Source organism: Anticarsia gemmatalis, chromosome 6 (assembly GCF_050436995.1).
Source record: "Anticarsia gemmatalis isolate Benzon Research Colony breed Stoneville strain chromosome 6, ilAntGemm2 primary, whole genome shotgun sequence".
Taxonomy (NCBI): domain Eukaryota; kingdom Metazoa; phylum Arthropoda; class Insecta; order Lepidoptera; family Erebidae; genus Anticarsia; species Anticarsia gemmatalis.
In genome coordinates this window covers 912866-933614 of record NC_134750.1, presented here as the reverse complement: position 1 = coordinate 933614, position 20749 = coordinate 912866, and positions in this window count along the sequence as shown.

Below are 20749 nucleotides of genomic sequence, written 5' to 3'. Positions count from 1 at the left end.
TATTTTGTTGTGATCTTGGAGATATAATTTACCTATTCTATATAAAAGAAAATATGTTGAAGAGGAATCTTCATAAAAATAAAAACGTCGGGAAAATATGGCTTAAATTTGATTATAATTAACCACCTTTATAAGTTTTTTTTGTTATTTATGGGAACAGTAACACTGCAAGATTTGCCCTTATCATTATCAGACCGTTTTCGCGTAACGTCGTCAAATTATCGACATCTTGAAGGCTACATCACTAAACCGATCAGTGGCACGTAAGTGCTAAAGGGCTGGCAGTCAGCGTTTTGCAAACGGGTTGAGTAGCACAGGTGCTTAGCGCCACCGGACCACCGGGATAACTGGGCCACCTTGATTCACACCATTATGTACGTTAATTATACCCGCTTGTAGGATATTAAGACCTTGGTAAGTCAGAAGAGTAACCAATTGAGAAAGAACTGGAATTCCAGAGAGGATCTGTGATATGCCTTAGAGCGCAAGTGCAATCTTGCGATATCGTACCATATGATATAATTTCAATTGTTTTATATTCTCTTGAGAAATAATACGCAGGAACTTATTATCTAAACAATATACACTTAAAATAAAGATTCAGGTTTTGTTCCCGTGTTACTGATTTTTAAGCTCAGTTTGTCACTAATCCTTACTGGTTTAACGCCAATTATTTCACAATGACCAATTGTAGTAATAGATTTTCAAACAACAAAAATATACATACATTGTACCTACACATCAAAACTAATTACCACCTTAATAAACATCTCAATTTTCAAACCAATCTAATCCTACATTAAACAACAATTTCAACAATACACAGGTACAATAAATCTTCGCAAGCACCCCCCAATGTAAGCCTACTCAATACTTGGAAATACCAACTTACACCAGAGTAAAAAGCACACAAAATTTAACCTTATGTTGATAAAAGTAAGGTAGTTTTAAAAGCAGATGTTTTGCATTGGTAATGGCTTCAAATCGGCCGGTGGGTTAATCTGTTTCAGTTAGATTTAATCCGTCAGTTGTTGATTAGATTCAGAGGCACGTAATATATTCTAAGGTGTCGGATTACTGATTGTTACTGTACTTAGGTTATTGTAGATTGATAGGTGTTAATGGGCTTGCTTATTTGAGCTCTAATAAATCTGTTTGTCGTTGCGTTGGAAATGTTTAGCAAAAGTAGATGTAGTGTTTAATTTGGAGTTAATTTGAACTTACATTTAATTTCTGTTTATTGAAGTCTAATAAAGTGCAAAAAAAATCCTTGTAGAGTTTGTACTTATCACAATCTGGGTGTTGGGTGGGTTAAGCAAACGTTGGCGCGGTCTTTCTATAGATGGGTGACCGCGTAGTGGTATTTGAACTGGTCGTCTCCGTGCTTCGGAGGGCACGTAAAAAGTCGGTCCCGGTTGTTGTCAATTAAGTCTGTCTAAATTCCATTCGATAAACTAGCAGTTAATTTATCCAGAAGTATAAAACGAGGGGCATTAAATTGAACCATTATTATTGCTGGTAAATTAAAGTAGAATCTGTTTCATATTATCTGTTTTCCTAATTATAATGGTCATCTTGTTTGTAAGAAGTTGTCTAGCTAATAGATAGTGGTGTAGGTACGCTAGACTTAAGGCTTACTTAATCAAACATGCAGAAAGTTTGACTAAAACCGCTCTATTCAACCGATGTTCGATGATAAGTAAGTATTTTCACACGATATGTGTAGAAATACTAAAGTAATTCTAATTAAAATATTTAATTAATATTCGATATTTATGAGTTAAACGTGATGGGCGGTTATAAACGTAATAGATACTACACTTATCTATATTTCACGTCATAATATAATTAATTACTTCTGACTTCGGGTCATTTGATATTGACACTGTTCCTTTCGCATTAAATTGTAAGTTTTTAATTAACATATAGCAATTAATGTGTAATTTTAATTATAGCTAAGAGCGGATATGTTTTTAGATAGTAACTTAATAAAAGGCTGTTAATATTTTGTTTCAATTACAAAATATTTTTTGATGTTTAGGATATCGTTTTGAACAGGGTATTTAGCAAAGAGATTAAACACTTTTCTTACCAAATAATATCTGTATTAATTGGAAGGATGTGAGAGTTCTTACTTTTTTTGCATGCAATATACATATATACATGCAAAACCTTTTCAAAAAATTACCACTCAATGGCTTTAACAGTTCAAGAAACTAAAACTACGCAGCGGCCGGGCGACCACTTGAACCAACACTTAGTGCTTTCATGAACGACTAAATCTACGCTAATAAACAACAATACTGACATGAACATTACAATCCATCCATACTAATATTATAAATGCGAAAGTAACTCTGTCTGTCTGTCTGTCTGTCTGTCTGTCTGTCTGTCTGTCTGTCTGTCTGCTACTCAATCACGCCTAAACTACTGAACCAATTTGCATGAAATTTGGTATGGAGATATTTTGATATCCGAGAAAGGACATAGGCTACTTTTTACCCCGGGAAAATTACGCATTTCCCGGGAAAATTCAAGTAGCGAACGAAGTAGCGAATAATCAATATTATAATGACATTGAAATAACAAAATTCCGTTGTCATGGCAACTGTTTTAATGGCAGATATGCCGTAGCGCGACTTCGTTATATTAAGAGATATAAATAATTAAGAATATATTTCGTGAAAAAAAAAACATATTTTATATCATCACGCTAACACCAATAGGAGCAGAGTAACAGTAAAAAGTGCTACAAAAACGGGGAAAATTATGATTCTCTTATGTGACGCAAGCGAAGTTGCGCGGGTCAGCTAGTAGGCTATATATGATTACGCTACGACCAATAGGAGCGGAGTAGCAACGAGAAATGTTACAAAAACAGGGAAAATTATGACGCATTCTCTCTTATGAGACGCAAGCGAAGTTGCGCGGGTCAGCTAGTACTTAATATTATAAATGCGAAAGTAACTCTATCTGTCTGTCTGCTACTCAATCACGCCTAAACTACTAAACCAATTGGCATGAAATTTGGTATGGAGATATTTTGATACCCGAGAAAGGACATAGGCTATACATCATCACGCTACGACCAAAAGGAGCAGCGTACCAGTAATTAATGTTACAAAAACGGGGAAAAATTCCACCCACTCTCTCTTTTTGGACGCAAGCGAAGTTGCGCGGGTCAGCTAGTACGCTATAAATACGTTATTTAACTTACAACACCGTACAATATCAATCTACAACCACAAAACGGTACTTACTATCAAAACACAGGGTTATTTTACGATCATTCGATATTGTGTAAACATAGTAAGGTGTACGTACGTATACATAGTCATAGTGCGGGTTCGGTGCGTGACTGTGCAAGAGTGAGGCGTCTTAACGTGCACCTTGCAGACACGGTACCTACGGCCAACTTTGTACTTTCTTCGTATCGTGGAAATTGATTGATTTGAAGGCTTTAGTTTATGTATTTTTGTGGTTATTATTTCATTTAAAATAGCTAACTTGTGCTAAATAAAGTCTGCTCTTTGTATTATAGAATAAAACTTAACTTTACAGAGAAATCATCTGCATAAATATTCATTTAATTAGGTAATTCGGTTCTTACGTTTACTTAAATAAAATCTACTATTGTCCAACTACTGGTTACTTACGGATTTAAACCTAAAACAAGGAGGAGTTAATTTAGATGTTACATTTTTGTTTAATAATAAGCAGGTATAACAAACGATTTATTAAATTACTAGTAGGTGTTTACCTAATTACGGCTAAAATTTATATAATAATTTTGATAAAATACACACTAAATAAACACGTCTAATTAATCATAACACGTTCTTTAAATAAATTACAACTAGGTACACAAAAACTGACCAAAAAGTTTCCACAAAATTCGCAACAAACCGTCAACATTTCGACAACAGAACATATTTAACTGGAGCGCCACCGCGGGCACAACTTGTCTCTTAATTATCAACTTCACAATCGGCTTACGAGGCAAATTAGTAGCAAATTAAAATGGCTGCTCACCTGTCTGAGCCGGTTACGTGAATCGATGGAAGTTAGTCGACAGCAGCGTCAGAGTTCCCTGTTTAACGTTTTGTTTGGCTTTTTAGGGAAAAGTTTTTGATAATGGGGAATGGTTTTTATTGTATCGTGTTGTAGACGCATTTTACTTAATTTGAGGGTGTTAAAAACGACGGAAATCGAGAGGTTTAGTTAGATTTTTATGTTAGACGTCTCGGCCAAATTCATCGGTTTTGGTTGTGGAATTCCAGCGCAGAGTTAAGAATAAACTATTAGCTTAAAACAATACCATTATTGTTTGAAAAAAGGATTTTACCAACTTCCGTAGCTCACAATATTGAATCCAAAATAATCGACACTTAGTGACACTGTCAAGCAAGAATGAGAAATAAAAAATATAACTTGATTGCATCTAAATTTTAAGTTATCCACACATCGCGCTTAACAAAACGTTCAAAGAAAAACAACAGCCATCATTATCTTAACTTAAAACATACGTATCTTCTATTTTCAGATTTTACCTACATTGTAAAGACCTTACCACAAATCTAATAACAGTCTATAAAGCCCCTGTATAACCTTCATGCACAAAGCACTGAATAGCAAAGGGGTAACATTATGAACCCCAAACAACGTACAATGAAGGAATCAATGGCTCCCTGTAATCACTGCGCCCTGTCATCTCACTGTCGCCAAATTATAGGCCACACCTATGTATTATGTCATTATTGAGTGGTTCTGTATGATAATAAGCCTTATAGTGATGTAGGAGGCCTTGATTGTAGGTATCTGCTTGTTTTGAGGTAGTTTTCATTCAGTGTCGATTTAGAAATACCTAAATATTGATGAATTTGTGAATACTTATTTAATATATGTATGTTTTCTAACCATTGACTGTCTTGCTTCTGCATCTGAAAAATAAACAGTAATTACTAATTTTCACTTCACACATCATCACATAGTATAAAACAAAGTCGCTTTCCACTGTCTGTCCCTATGTATGCTTAGATCTTTAAAACTACACAACGGTTTTTGGAGCGGCTTATTCCATAGATACTCGTAAAGTGGTTCGTGAGGAAGGTACCTATATGTGTAAAAATTGTAAAGACTTTTTGTAAAATTACTTTTTAAAACTGGGTGAAGCTAGGGTAGGCCGCAAGTATTTCAGGACTGCACTTGCTGAAGTGCTATATTTAACAAAAAGCCTTATAAAAACCTGATAACACATGAAACATTACAGCAAAAATAAACAAATACACCTCTTTATTATCATCTTGTAACATAAAACGTATTGCACGTTCCGAAATATTTGTCTAAGTTGGCCCCTAAGGCTCTCAAGCAACCCTTTGGCCTCGAGGGCGTGATGACGATAAAAAGTGATTGTAGCGTGTTTACGGCACCTGACGTGACACCTGAACACTACCGCCCTCTGGGGGGTGGTTGTATCTACTTTGTGAGGGTTCAAAGCTACCCCTTTTTGAGAAGATTTGTTAAGTTGTTGTTCATGTTCGCAAATGTTGAATATTTAAATTTAAGCTCTATTTTTCCCGGTTAAATATGAAAATCGGCTAGAATCCGTAATCAGTAAGGCCTTAACTAAATTATAATTATCTGCAGATACTCTGGGAACATACCTTTTATAAGTAGGTTTGTAAAACAAAAAAATATCATTTTAAAGACAAGAACATTGCCTCTAGTTTATGATGTTAATTTCTATTGAGGTATATTAGATACCAAAAGTTCCTCATTCATCTCTTAAACGTTATAGGTAACAGGCAAATCATAACATTAAAAAGGCTCACAAAACCAGTTATCATTCCACCAAAACTTTTCTTTTCAAGTATCTTAACATCTGAACACCTAATAAAGATTGTAACCGAGCATCCCTCGTCACGCCATTATCTTCTCAACTCTTAAAAACAGATTAGCACACTTGAGGACCCTCTGACAATGATCTCTTGCAAAAATCTTTTCCCATAAAAAAGATTCTCCAACAAAAGGTGGCATTTTTTCATCCTACACCTGCTTCGAGTGCAAAACTTCAGCGAAACTTCGCGAAACTCCGTGAAAGTTCGTCTTAAACTTCGCACCGGATGTTGTTATCGGCCGGAAGCGCTTTAGGCGACTTCCTGTTTTGACGGACGTAAAAACTGGAGGTTTTTTCTTCGTATAGTCTTAGAAAGTTGTTAAGTGTTCTTTTTTTTGGTAATTATTGAGGTGTTTAATTTGGTGTGAATAAGTACCTGGTTAACGGTATAGTTTCCAATTTAATTACATGTGACAAACAAAACAAATTACGCATCAGTTTTGACCCATATACAATACGCCTACGTTACGTTTAGATGAATTTGCATTATCACATAAACACTAAAATCAATTAATCAACGTAACTAGCAGATTACTGTATTATCCTAAATTCCTGAAACAATACTCACTAATATTAACCAAAAACCTTCTAAGCCACTCAAAGTAAAAGTGCTTTAAAATACGAATACTTATAACACAGTAAGATGCATGAAAAGCTCGTAAAACATAAGTTGGTGTAGCCGGCGGCGTACCTCAGCAACCCACGGCTGTGAGCGGTAAAAAATGGCCGCCGCGTCACTCACTGTGACGGCTCCAACACTCTGATAAAAGTTTTTAAGCAATTTCCTATCCAACACCCTCGAGAAAATGAATAGGTGATGTTGAAATACTTTTTAAGAAGGAAATAATTCTGTAACCTCAATTGCTTTATTTACCCCTAGTAGTTTATTTATTCAAAAGCGTTTAAGTTCATATAAAAATGACAGTTTGAGTAGATACATTACCGATAAATGTGCCTCAGAAACCGGGCATTAACAAGTTTTTGACGTACTACAATTCCTTGATCCGCCCTTGAGTAGCTTGTTGGATCTAATAGTGTAAGATCCCGCTATAGATACAACGACCTTCACCGAGCTGATTGATAGATAAAAGACATTATCAAATAAAATATGTGAATAAATACATTGCGAAAGTCAAATTTCTGTCAAGAATAATGCCTAAGCAATTGGATCATCACCTCTATGCCCGCTGCAAATGTTTAAGTTGTAGTGTAAGGCAAATACAATTTTTTTTTTTTGTCTTAAATTGCCTTTAAACACAACAATATACTTTAGCAAGTAGACAAACGAATTAATCTTTCATTTCTAATCAACACAAAACAAATGGTACACGAAATAAATTGTATTGTACGTGAAAAGTTTTAGTTGAACGAAATTCCTGGACGCACTAGACAACGCGGACATATAAATTATCATTAGTGTATGTAGCTCACGGCAGATGCACTCCACACTGAGCTAGGAAACAGTAGATCTGGCACATTATATACCTGAGAATATGATACAGTATGGTAGATATCGCAGACAATCAGTTAGTTGGATAACCCATCTGTTTAGCGATGGAGACTCGCTAGGGTGTTGGTATTATCCTTTAAAAACGTCTAGGGATATTTTTTCAGATAACAAGAGGCTCAGAAGCAGCAAACACATGAACAAGCAACATGAACGGTAAAAGCAAGCATCGTGATGTAATCTTGCATGAGTTTTCTTAAACAGTTTTTACGACATGATATTCCACAGCTCGTAGCAGCTATGCAAAGTCCGTGGCAAGAAGTTTCGTAGGCCAGCCTGGTGGATTTAAGCTCAAACCCCTCTCTCATTCGGGAAACAGGCGCTTGCCCAACAGTGGAACAATTTGAGATAAATCTAATTATTTTAGAAGATAACCTAACTTATCTACATTGCACAATATTCGTAGGTCATGTTCCAACGTGACAGTGTGCACACAACGCGAGCACTTACGGTGAGACGGCACAAATTGAAAACTCGCTCGACGGTAAACGACACTGATTTGTCGACTCTACACTACAAGTACAACCTTCCTGTACTTTAACTAAGTACTGTCTTGTATACACTTACATGGCACTTATGTACTTACTACATACATACATATACATTATAACACGTATGTTATACGCAAAAGTATGGCAGGGGTGAATTAATAAACCCATAATCATAAAACTAATACAATGATACAACGTGAAAATCCCTCAAATGTCGGAGTATGAGAACTTCTAACAAAGCAATGTAGTTTCAAACGAAATATATTTCTTGTAAAAAAAGAATTTAATTTAATCATAATCTTATTATAGTATGTCAACCGATGGATTTTACGCGAAATTCTTTTCAAAGGCACTTATCTTCTTAAGAAAGATACCTCAATTCCGTCCCCTTTCCCTATCAAAGTAACAACAAAGAGCCGTCAGTCATCGTCGTAGTCCCAGGTACGATGCCGGGCGAAGTAATCGACAAGCGAATTAATGTGGCGTCACTAACTCGCAAGACGCCGCTGACTTTTAAAAATCTTTCTTTCTCTTAATTTTTACATCGTTGCAAGGTGTTAGTTGTGTAGAGAGAGGAATCCTGTATCGATATTCTTTTGCTAATAGGGTTTCATTAATTTTTTGGCACATTTTCATCATCAGTGTATGTATGCTACAATTGTATTGATGATATAAATAACAATGGCGAATTATAATGAAAGTTACAGAAAATATAACTTAAATTAAATCAGGGACTATCGCGGACACACATTTTACTACGGATTGCTTGACGTTTCGGAGTAGGTTTCATATTGCATGACGTTAATAATACAGTGAATTTATGATTATTTATATAGTATAATATAAATATTACGTTACATACTTACATATTGTTTTACTACTTAAAGCAATCTTCATCATCTAGAAATTCGATTGTAATCTTTAGTAATCAAAAACTTAATTTTCAATACAGCAGTCGAGCTTTTATATAGTTAAAGATATAATAATACTCCATTTTATCTAATTTACCTTCAAAACATCGACAACACACCTTACATCTCTAGCCCACGTCTACGTAGAAACCTATTAATAATTTGCGGGTGGCAAAGTTTTTAAAAGTGTTCTCCCTGGTCGGCACCTTGTAGGCGGGTCCGGGGTCTGAAGTCATTAATTACTTCACCTCACTGCCGATGATATTGTCGAATTTTTCATGAGCAAGAAAACCGTGTTTATGAAAATCGTTGATTCTCAAAAACTGTTGTTTTGTAGCGTCTTAGAAAATATTTTTGGGTTGTGGGATTTAGGTTGGTTAAATTTAAATTATAGGTGTATTTTTATGGAGTGTGTTTGCGTATTACGTATCTCAATTGACAACTAGTGTACGTCATAATTGATGTTCATTGGATAAGTACATTCCTGTTTTGACGTAACGTGTTAATTATTATAATTAAACGGAGAAAAAAGGTGTTTTGTGGCTTCTAAATAGTTGTCAACTGGGATACATTATAGCCCCCCTAGATGGAATTTTCAACAACGGTAATTTTTGCCATCTTAGGTCCAGTTTTCATCTATTAAGTACTAGCTGACCCGCGCAACTTCGCTTGCGTCAAATAAGAGAGAATGGGTCAGAATTTTCCACGTTTTTGTAACACTTTTTCTGTTACTCTGCTCCTATTGGTCGTAGCGTGATGATATAAAATATGCTTTTTTTTACACGAAAAATATTCTCAAAATTATTTTATATCTCTTAATATAACGAAGTTGCGCTAAGGCATATCCGCCATTAAAACAGTTGCCATGACAACGGAATTTTGTTTATTCAATGTCATTATAATATTGATTATTCGCGACTTCGTTCGCCACCTGAATTTTCCCGGGAAATGCGTAATTTTCCCGGGGTAAAAAGTAGCCTATGTCCTTTCTCGGGTATCAAAATATCTCCATACCAAATTTCATGCAAATTGGTTCAGTAGTTTAGGCATGATTGAGTAGCAGACAGACAGACAGACAGACAGACAGACAGACAGACAGACAGACAGAGTTACATTCGCATTTATAATATTAGTATGGATAACTTACGCTTAAACTAAGTGGGTGTTATTAAATATTGTTATTGCATGCTAGCTCACGAACATAGTGCGAACTGTGCTAGGTCTATTTTAGTGTGAACTGAAAGAATGCGAGAATAATAATATAACTTTATAACACATATATTTTTATAAAAAGGAATTTAGTACCCGTACCAATAACGTAGAAAGTTAAAAAGCTTTCCGTTTATCGTCGTCCAATAACTTAATATAAAGTATAAAGGTAGCAGTTTGATATTGTCGTAAAAGATCCGCACTCATCTTGAGATCGCGTAAACCTCTCACGAGGGCGCTCAAATAATCCTGACAATAAAGAAAAATTCCAGCCCTCTTTATGAAGAGGTAAGTCCTTGGCAAATTGTGAACGGAGGCGGGAGTAGAGTCGGTAGTTAATTGTAATTATGCTGGTTTCATCAATGAAAGTTTTTGGGACACTATGGACTTTTTAGATTACATTTCATTTTCCCCCTTTGTTCAAATACGAAGGTCGATTCAATAAATCGATGTAGGTACATTTAAAGAAACAGATACATGCTGATGTTTAAGTATGATGTTTTAACGGGTTAACGTGTGCTATTTGCATACAAGTTGCGATTGTTCCAACCATGTAATTTGTATACCTAATTCATACTGTAAAACCTACAACGCGACATCCTATATTTAGTGTCTAGGTTGCAAGTTATTTTAAGGACAAAATAGTACTTTACAATATCTGACGCAATTACTTAGGCGTCAAGAGTTATCAATCCAGAAGCTATTGGAATCATCAGCATTTTATCACTATTAACATAAAAAAAATATCGTTAAGTAAAAAGTATAGTAGTAACACGTCTCCACAGCCGTCTCTATCCCTCTGATGTTCTTGAACGTAACAGACGAGCTCTGTGCAGGTAACCGATGTCATAAGTGGATTGCTTTTCTGCTTTACATACAGATATCACAGATATTTTGTGCAAATGGCCGCCGGGTCGTAGCTCCTGCTGTTATTACTCTCCTTACTTACGATTTATAAGTATTTCTTGTGTAGGTATCCTTTGTTTCAAGAAATGAATGGAAAGCTCTTTACCTACCTTATAAATATTGCATTAGGTACTAAAAAGGCTACTAAGTTTGTCGTCACTATGGTATAAGATATTATTTAGTAAGCAATAAATAATTTGAATTTGAGTTTATCCATATATTAAACATTTCTAAAGTACGGAAAGAGAGAAAAACATTGCTATAATTTACTCATTTTATATTTTAAATGTGCTTCATGTCCTGATACGTCCAGCATCTCCTATGACTCTGAAAAGACAAACGATTTCAGATTATACGGGCCAAATCAATAACCAAATACTTTGTAACCACTAACCAAACTTCTGAGACCAGTACCAAAAGGAGAACCACAGAATTATCAGAATTGACAAGACATTCAACCGAAACTAGAATAACCCGAAAACACTTTGCCTAAATCGAGCATCAGAGAACTATACTACAGTCTCTTACTTCAGAAAAGGAAGGAAACTAATTTACTAAACAATTTAAAACGTCAAACTGTATCGACAGTTTGATGTTTTAAATTGTTTAAGTACAAATCAAACTCTAATAGCGCACAAATAAACCTCACAAATTAATTACTAAATACGTTGTAAAACCGTTCTCCCTCACAATAGTTGGCTAGCAATGATACCTGGACCCGCTCAGTACCTTGGCACCCACAATGATCCAATAAACGCTCTCAAGTATAATAAGATTAGCTTAAACCGCTCGTCTGGCCGAGCTTTAAAATTTAACTGGAGTAAGTTAGGAGAGGAGAGAGAGTAATTATTTATGTAAAATGTTTGTGATTGTATCGTATATGATTGTAAAAGTGATTGCATAAAAACTATTATACTAGTAGGGAAACTTTAGACTTTAAATAAAAAAAATACCGTAAAACTGATTCCTATAACAGCTAGTACCTGTTATAGCAATCAGTTCTACGGTATTTTTTTATTTAAAGTCTAAAGTTTATTGTTTTAATTGATTTTTGGAAATGCTTTAAACGTGGTAATTTTACATATATTACAAAGTAACATTTGCTTTTTATAAAGTATTGAGTCTCTGGACTTTGAACATGGTATAAGATGCGAGATCCAAAGACTATGGTTTTCAGGATTTAATTGCAGAAAGTAGTATTATTTTGTCGTAAAACCATGACAAACAGGCAGAGTTACTTTCACATTTTGACATAAGATTTGGATGGATTTTCAAACGCTGATATCTTATCAGTTAAGGCTTAAGTTGGAAGGTGCGCTCACACGCGCGGGCCGGTGAGATTAGTTGCGCACTTACTATGAGACGACTTTATTAGCCCCCGCCACTTACATCCGATCTGGGGTGAAGAAGTACCCTTCTCCATTTGTGTCGATATTTGTTAAATTAATTGAAATAAAGGACAAATATATTGTAATTGGATATCACATCTTTTTCCACTTAGCAAAATATTTTTGGGAATGTCCATTGTCCACTCCTATTATAAGGATCTATCGATATACTCAGCCTAGTGTTTTAGATTTATAACTTTCGTGACAGCTCGGAGTTCGGTGAGATGGAGAATTACGTGAGGAATCAGAGTAGTCTCGCCCTCGATGATAAAACATTCACGCAATTAAAGCGACAAAGCTGATCTTATTTGAAAAGGTGTATAAATTAATTAATTTGGATACGTAAAAATAAATACCTAACGACTATTCATCACACTTTGTTAGTTAGTTAGTTCCCTGAAAACAGTGTATTTACAAAACACAAACTATACCTAAAGACTTATAAACTTGTGTCGTAACCAATGGACAAGCACACTGTGATCGGCAGGGCTCAGCGGGAAAGTTAAGACGCTTTTATAGACGTCGGACAATTAAATTCACCTCAGATGTGACGCGAACCTCGCTCCACGACCTGTCGATAACAAACACTGCCTTATTAACTCTACTTTAGATAATTTATCGATAGTTTCATCTTTAGGAATGTTCGTTCATTTATGTAGGCCGTTAGTATGTGTGGTAACTAAAATGTTAGCTTTACAGGTTGTTGTTTAGCTAAGATGCATAGACTTTGAACTAAATAGCATTGTACAATTTGTTTGGTTTTTCGTCTGCATATATGTTGTTTATAAGTTATGACGTTTCTATATGACGTTCCAAATGAATAAGGAATGTGTCTTTAAGTGTCACACTGATGCAAAATTTTATTATAATTCCAAAACGGGAATGTCTCAATTTTCTTGTTGTTGTATCTAAGAAATTAATAAGTTCCTAATCGTAAAGGCAAAATAGGTTTGTTGTAACAGGATTTATTTCTAATAGAGCATTTAACGAATAGTGTGATATGAACATAAGTAATACCGTTAAGTAATACATACCTTTAAAAATTCAAAATGAAAGATTCCGTAAACAATTCAAGAACCCAACAATACCTTTACCCTCACATTACAGACCCATTACCTAATACACTTTCTTATCCACCTGCGAGTCCAATAACTTAAATGCCAGGCTCCCATTGTCCAGGGAAAAATGGCGTGTTTTTGTGCCTCGTGGAGACTTGGAGGCCGTGGTCGTGTGCGGGCCATTGTACGCAGGTATTCAGGAAATTAACTCGGTCTAGACGAAATAGTTTCGTGGACTATTGGTTTGGTAACTTGGAGGTTTTTTTTTTAATTTGTTGGTTTGTTTTGTCCGGCAGTTTGAAAGAGGTTTCGGTTATTGTGAAGATAATAAAGATGATGATTTTCTAATTTGACTAATAAGCGAGCGATAAGTAAAAGGTTCCATAGAGTGAAGTTACTGAAGAAAAAAATGGGGTTTAATAAATAATAGCTCGCATAAAATGCTAGTGACGAGTTCAGTTTTCCGGTTTTTGGTTACTAAATACTGCTATTTAATAAAATTGTGACACTTCAAATAGTGTAATCGGCCTTAAACATGGCCATTTCTTTCCATTTTAAAGTAACCCATGTATTTACTTGATTTTAATATCATTCTAAAGTGATGCTACTTGAAATTGAAATATTTTGCTTTTTGTTCCATTACACTTTGTTTGTATATTGAGTCTGATTTTATGGCTTTACAAAATATAGTTCTCTGTTAGTTTTTTCTATTATTTAGTGCAATAAATAGTGGTTGGGAAGCAGTGAAAAACGTACGTATGTTGATGTATGAAATTCAACACCGGTGACCGCCGCAATATGCACGCCGTTGATTTGTTGCGCCTACTGTACATAGACTAACAAATATACGTAGAAGACCAGCTTTGCATATATTCTGTGATAATTATCTATACTAATATTATAAAGCTGAAGAGTTTTTTGTTTGAATCTAATCTCAGGAACTACTGGTCCGATTTGAAAAATTATAGATAGCCCATGTATCGAGGAAGGCTATAGGCTATATATCATCACGCTACGACCAACAGGAACAGAGCAGCAGTAAAAAATGTTACAAAAACGGGATTTTTTTTTATTTATTCTGTCTTATGTGACGCAAGCGAAGTTGCGCGGGTCAGCTAGTTTACATATAAAAACTTAGATGGTTAAAGAGTCTATACACTGCTACCGACGCTTGAAGACGATTCAATACTTGCGGCTTTATTTCAAAGGAAGGTATTGCCGACTTATTTTTATTATTTTCTTTTAGCTGGTATGCCTCATTTAGAACATTTTGTTTGTATGTCTGTGTATCACATTTTTACGGCTTACATACCGAATTACTTAAAATAAACATTTGTAGATTAGTAGATTATGTCTATCCCGAGGTACATGAAAACATCGACTTATTTATTCGACTCGAGAGGCACTCGAAATGAAAAAATATAACGTAAAAAACTGTAGCAGAATAATCGCCATATAATTTGGGAATCACAACAATTCATAAATCATTTTCATTAAACTTTAAATCGTGACTAGTAATATACTTGATTACTATCTTTACAACTAGAAAGGGACAACGCTCTCTACGCATAATTCTATCTCACTCTGGTGTAGTGCACTTGACCGCAAGTAGTCTAAAACAATTAGTTTTTATATGAATTAAGTTAGTTATTTAATGACGATGGATAGGTCTAGGCCGGACTTGATTGTGTTTGTGGTTTTTTGAAGATCACGCGTGGGAAGAAGATTTTTGAGAAATTAGGCATTAAGGTTTTATAAAATGCAATGCGTAGTTATGGAAATCGATGAAATTACATACGTATTGAGATACATATGTAAGTATATAACAGTGGCGAAGGCTCCATACAACTCGATTCCTACCGGCTTCCCTTTCTGGACAGACTTAATATTAGTGTTAAATTAATTGTTTACTTTTGCCTAATAATACACAATTAATTAACAAACAACAATATTTAAACCGAAATCTTTAACTAGAATCAATAATCTAATCGAAACAGTACGAAAACGCCTACCCTTCAAAAATTACGCTCCGCTAAAAACGCAACGTGAAGTAATAATAATGAAATAAACCGTAGGCGCTGATCGGGAATCGCGTACAATAAAAACTATGGCGGCGATGTCGCTTACGACCTTTTGGATCGCGCTTTACACCGCGCTGCATAGTGGCGAGCAAGCCGGAGGAAGAGCGGGTTGCCTCGCGCTAGAGCGCTCGCGCCGCCGCGCCGCGGCGGACACATGATCTTACGCATGTTTCTGTCGCGGCGCGAGCCGCGTGCAAGAGCGAGATGGCGAAATATAAGCTAAGCATCCTGCATAAGTATGTGTCGAACATTGTTCACCAGTTTGACATTAGGTTATGTTTGTTTATATACTGTTTTTTCGCGCGCTCTATAACAAATTAGAATATTTGTGTTTATTACAACATTATTCCTTAGTAAATGTGTTTGTGCATAACTGTGAACGTATCAGTGTATTAAACAGTAATTGTTTTGCATGTTTCTATTTGAGTAAATTTTCATTTTGTCAGATTTATAGGTTACCTAAACTCATTTCTATTAAAGTGTTCTGCGTTTATCCATAATGTGTTTGATATTTTATTGTTGATGAATACATTCTAAACTGCTTGTATAATATGTTATTAAACAACCAGTGCGAGACAATCATCAATCGTTCGATATACGTTATCTTAAATATGTGCTGTTGTGTTACCTACGTGTTACTACTGAAGACAGAGTAACTTAATGCAAAACGAGCATGATTAGGTAGCATGGTAAGTACCTATGTATTATTAGACTGTAGAGAGAGAAATAAGAGACTGTAGTCGAATGTAGATAATACTCTCATATTGTTATTATGCAGAATTTTACGTCGATATTCTTACGATGTACATAATATGTAGGTACTATACCTAGACAATGACTAATAGCTCCGGCTTACCTTTTGTAAAAACTGACCCTTCGCCACTGGTATATAAAACTTTTCCGTTATTGAATGACTAACTGATGGACAACGCACAGTCAGACAACGAAACTACTGAGCGTAGAAAGTTGAAATTTGGTGAGAAGATTCTTTGGGAAGTTTAGAGGAGCACTAAGACAGGATTTTTGGAAATTCCACACCGTAGAGGTGCCGGCAAGCCATGGGTGGAAAGAAAATGCAGTATAAATGACAGTTAACCCCCGGTTTCTGAGATACATTTAACGGTAGTTTATCTATTCAATAGCGTTTAAACTCATATAAAAAAAACGCTATTGAATAGATAAACTACCGCTTAATGTACTCAGAAACTGGGAATTAGTGACTTTTTAGTGTCCATTCTGTATCAATATTCTATGTAGTTGAAGGACAGAGCGATAAATCAGCAGAGTCGTGTGTCGACTGTCACTCGCACCTACACTATGAGTTAGTGCGGGATAGTGAGGTGTGACGTCACGCCGCACTACTGCATTATATTTATTTAGGTTTAGTTTATTACATACATACATATTTGACTGTCTGGGCCAGTGTTTTATCATTGGACCAGTATAGTATCTCTTTCCTGAATAAGAAAGCGATTAAGGCTTTAGTCCTCTACGCTAGCATGAAATGGGAACTTTATATTTCTATGATCGTACAGATAGACACCGTAGTCTAGTTACTTTTAGCATTGTCGATTAAGTTGCATTGTGAATCTAGATGCAGCGACCGAGCAACACTATAAACCACCGAAAGAAGCGAAGATTGCGTTACAAAAGCCTAACCCAAGTATTACACTCTAGTTAAACTTTCTTTTACAGCTTTAAAGAAGACAAACGCATTCATTATATTGACTTTTAGAAACATCATTTATCTTTAAAACAGCGGAGAAAGAAAATATATTTTTGTTATACCCCGGAATCACATTGCTAAGTTTTATTCTATCATTAACGGTTCAAAAACCATTTACTTTAGTACAAAACAACAAACAACAATTACATCAACAAAGGCAGTATTTTCGAATTAACTTGTATCAAATAAAACGTATCACGGCGAGTGTAAATGAAGAGTTTTATAACAGGTAACAATGAGGTACGGAGAGTCTTGGACTGCGGCCAAATGGTGTGAGGAAACTCGCTGTGATAGGGATTTTTTTACTTTGTTGTATTTATACTAGTGGTTGAAGGTGGTTTGGTATGTATTTAAACGGAGCATAAAAAAGTATACATGAATTTAATCTGTTACAATTGGTTTAATTGTTTATGTATCTTATTCAAATCGTAGCAATTCAATTTCTTATAAATTTGTGTAGAAGTAAATTATTGCTGAGTCGCCATATTATTTGAACGTCGTGGATAATATGTATTCACAATTCTTTATTGCTTGCTTGTAATAATACTTATTATACGAAATTCTACTGATGCAGGGTTCAAAAAAATTCTATGTCAATCAAGGGACGAATACAGACATACACTTAGTTTTCGGTTTCTATATAATACTTGTATTCGTATCTCATTTCTATCAGTGAGAGAGTTTTGAGTTAAGTTGCTTTGTTTGCTGTGTGTATACGAGTAAGTTTTTGCATTGTTTTATGAAAGAGGAGAATAAATTGCTATATCAAAAAATACAAAAATATGTATTATATGTAAAATCACCTTAATCTGCTTAAAAAAGGTCTTTATTTGCAGAAAACCTAGGTTACTTAGTACTTAGCTGTAAACTAAAAAGCAATACATTAAGATAAGAATTTTATCTTTAAACTACCTTTAAAACAAACGTTCACTGAAACAGTGAAAATCTTTCTCTAAATCGTAGAACACATTGAATCGGTGAAGGCTTCAACCGGAAGTCGTCGGGCGACAGGTGGGGGCCGGAAATGGCGCGCGTTTCCGGTCACAGTGTCGCCGGACATTGCGCACGAGTGGACGATTGTAAGGAGGTGAGAGTAAAGTGGTGAGGGAGGTTTAAGGGTTGAAAGACTGTGAATTGTTTTAATGGAATTTTAAAGAAGGCTTATGTTTGTTCTAAACGTTTGTTATTACGTTTGGGTAGACTGATTAGATTTAGTTTTAGAAATGTATTAATAGACTTAAGTTACAATAAATATGATATGATCAATATGTGTCTTACTATTGAAAGACCGTAGCCAAAAGTTTTATATGTAAGTTCCAATTTGTACGTATGGTGTATATAATAATTTGTCGTGTAAAATTAAATAAAACTAGAGAATAAGCATCTGGTTTCACAAGATCTTGGCACTATTGCCCTATGTGGTAATCGTACTTTTGAGTTTTACTAGGAGCTTCACTAAATGTAGTAATAATATTTTATTATATTTTTTTTATCTGTATAATTTTCTACCGTACTTTTCCTTAATTCTAAAGGTACGAAGATTCTAGTAGGCATAAGGACTCAGTTAATTCAGACGTAATAAAAACCAACCCCTTTCCAAGTAAAAAAGTTTAACATATAAAACCGATAGCACGTTTCCGAACCCCGGTACGTTCCGGAAGCGTGCCGTCATTACGAGCGCTGAGCTATCGGTCGTCGGTGAGCGAGCTTGAACATTGTGTGATCAGGTGTGTAAGTGTGGTGAAAATGTAGGTGGGGTGGAAATAAGTGGGAGAAGTTTTATGACGAGGGTGTAATTTTGAAATTTTTTAAAGACTGAAAAATGGTATTTGTATTTTATTATCTGAAGAAACAATTGTAAAATTGAGATTTAATTTTATTGACCTTGTTACCAGACCTTTATTCCAAGTCTGACAACCAGTCTTACCGAAGGGTATAGTGTTATATTCCAGGTAACTGGGTTAGGAGGTCAGCTACATGGTATCTAGCTACATCCGGTGAGATTGCTACATATTATTACCTTTAACTAAAAAACATTAAGAATAAAATTACGAGTACTTTGGGGCTAGATCACTTCACCGTGAGAGAACTTTATCTGAGATATTTTTTCCAAGTTATGTATGAGCATCGAAAATCTGTTCAAAACGTCCAAAAAATTGTTGGAAATAAATTAATACTAAAAACATCAGCATGCGGAATATCATCTTTTACTACCTAGAGACAAATTCTACAGACAGAAAAACATTAATATCTAAAATAATCTAAATAGAGGTTGTACGTAGCTAATAAATAAGGGTCGCGACACACAGGACACACGCGCGTCTAGACGGCTAATCTAAGGTACTGACTCACGCGTGCGTCCACTTTCACCCTTGTATGACTTTAAGATGCCACTGAGAGGTGGGAAGGATAGTGAGTTGGATACGGCAGTTTTGCAAGAGCTAAGACTATATCAAACTGAACTAAACGCATTTTCTTTTCACGCTTTCATTCTTGAACTTTTGTAGGTGCTTTTGTCTCAATTTTCAGTAAATTTTAAATCGTGCTTACGTCAAGCAAAAAATATAACTTGTATCTTATTTACTCCTGTTACTATATTTGTTGCGTTGGTTAACCCAATTTCCAAACAGTTTAGCTCTAAAAGCCTTTCAAATGGAAAAAAACACTGTTTGTCTTGTAGATATTAACAATTATATGGGCTATCAAACATGCTTTTCAGTGACAGGAAACCTTAATCAACGTTAATCACAGAAAATCTCGAAACAAACGCTAAACATCTTTACAAGTAAAATGATAATTCTAAGAAAATTAAAGAAGATCTTTTGTACTATAATCCCTATTCCTGCAAATGACGGCAGCTCCACTCCATTCTACATGAATGTTCGTAGACAATAGTTAATAGCAGGGCGGGCAGTTCACCTGACTCACCTTTAATATATTGCTCACTTAGGACAATACTGTAAGTGTTTCCCAAACATATTGTACTTTTGTATTCCTTTGTGCGTAGTTGAAAGTGGATTGATATTGAAAAGTGGCTTTTTGAGTCTATTTCTTTCAGGTTTTTCGGGTAACAAGGATTTTGATCGGTTGCGATTGTGTGAGAACTTCAAGTACAGAAAATATTGATATCTTTCTTTGATATAACATTTGCCTGCAAACATTATCTCTAACAATATAAACTTTTGGGATTTCTATGATTTGTACATGTTATTGGCATTTTTTTTTCAAATGTATGTCTGATTTTTTCTAACACTTATTTGGTCTTTGCCCACCTCTAGAGGAAAGAGGCATAATGTTATGTTTTCTATGTATATTTAAACACAGTATTGAATCTAACGATAAACGTAGTTTCATAATAAACTCAACTGAATCTTAAAGCCTAAGGTTTTTCAATCTTAATTACAAACAAGAAATCAAGAGGAATAGCAAAGAGTCCTTAATCCCTGTCCGAAGCAAAGTTCACTTAAAAATTGTTCAAAGAAAAAGTTGTGAAACTTTTTCAGTTAGAGATATTTCGTGAGTTCAAGAGACGAGCAATTAATTTTTAAATGCTTTTAAGGAGAATTCCGACGTGGA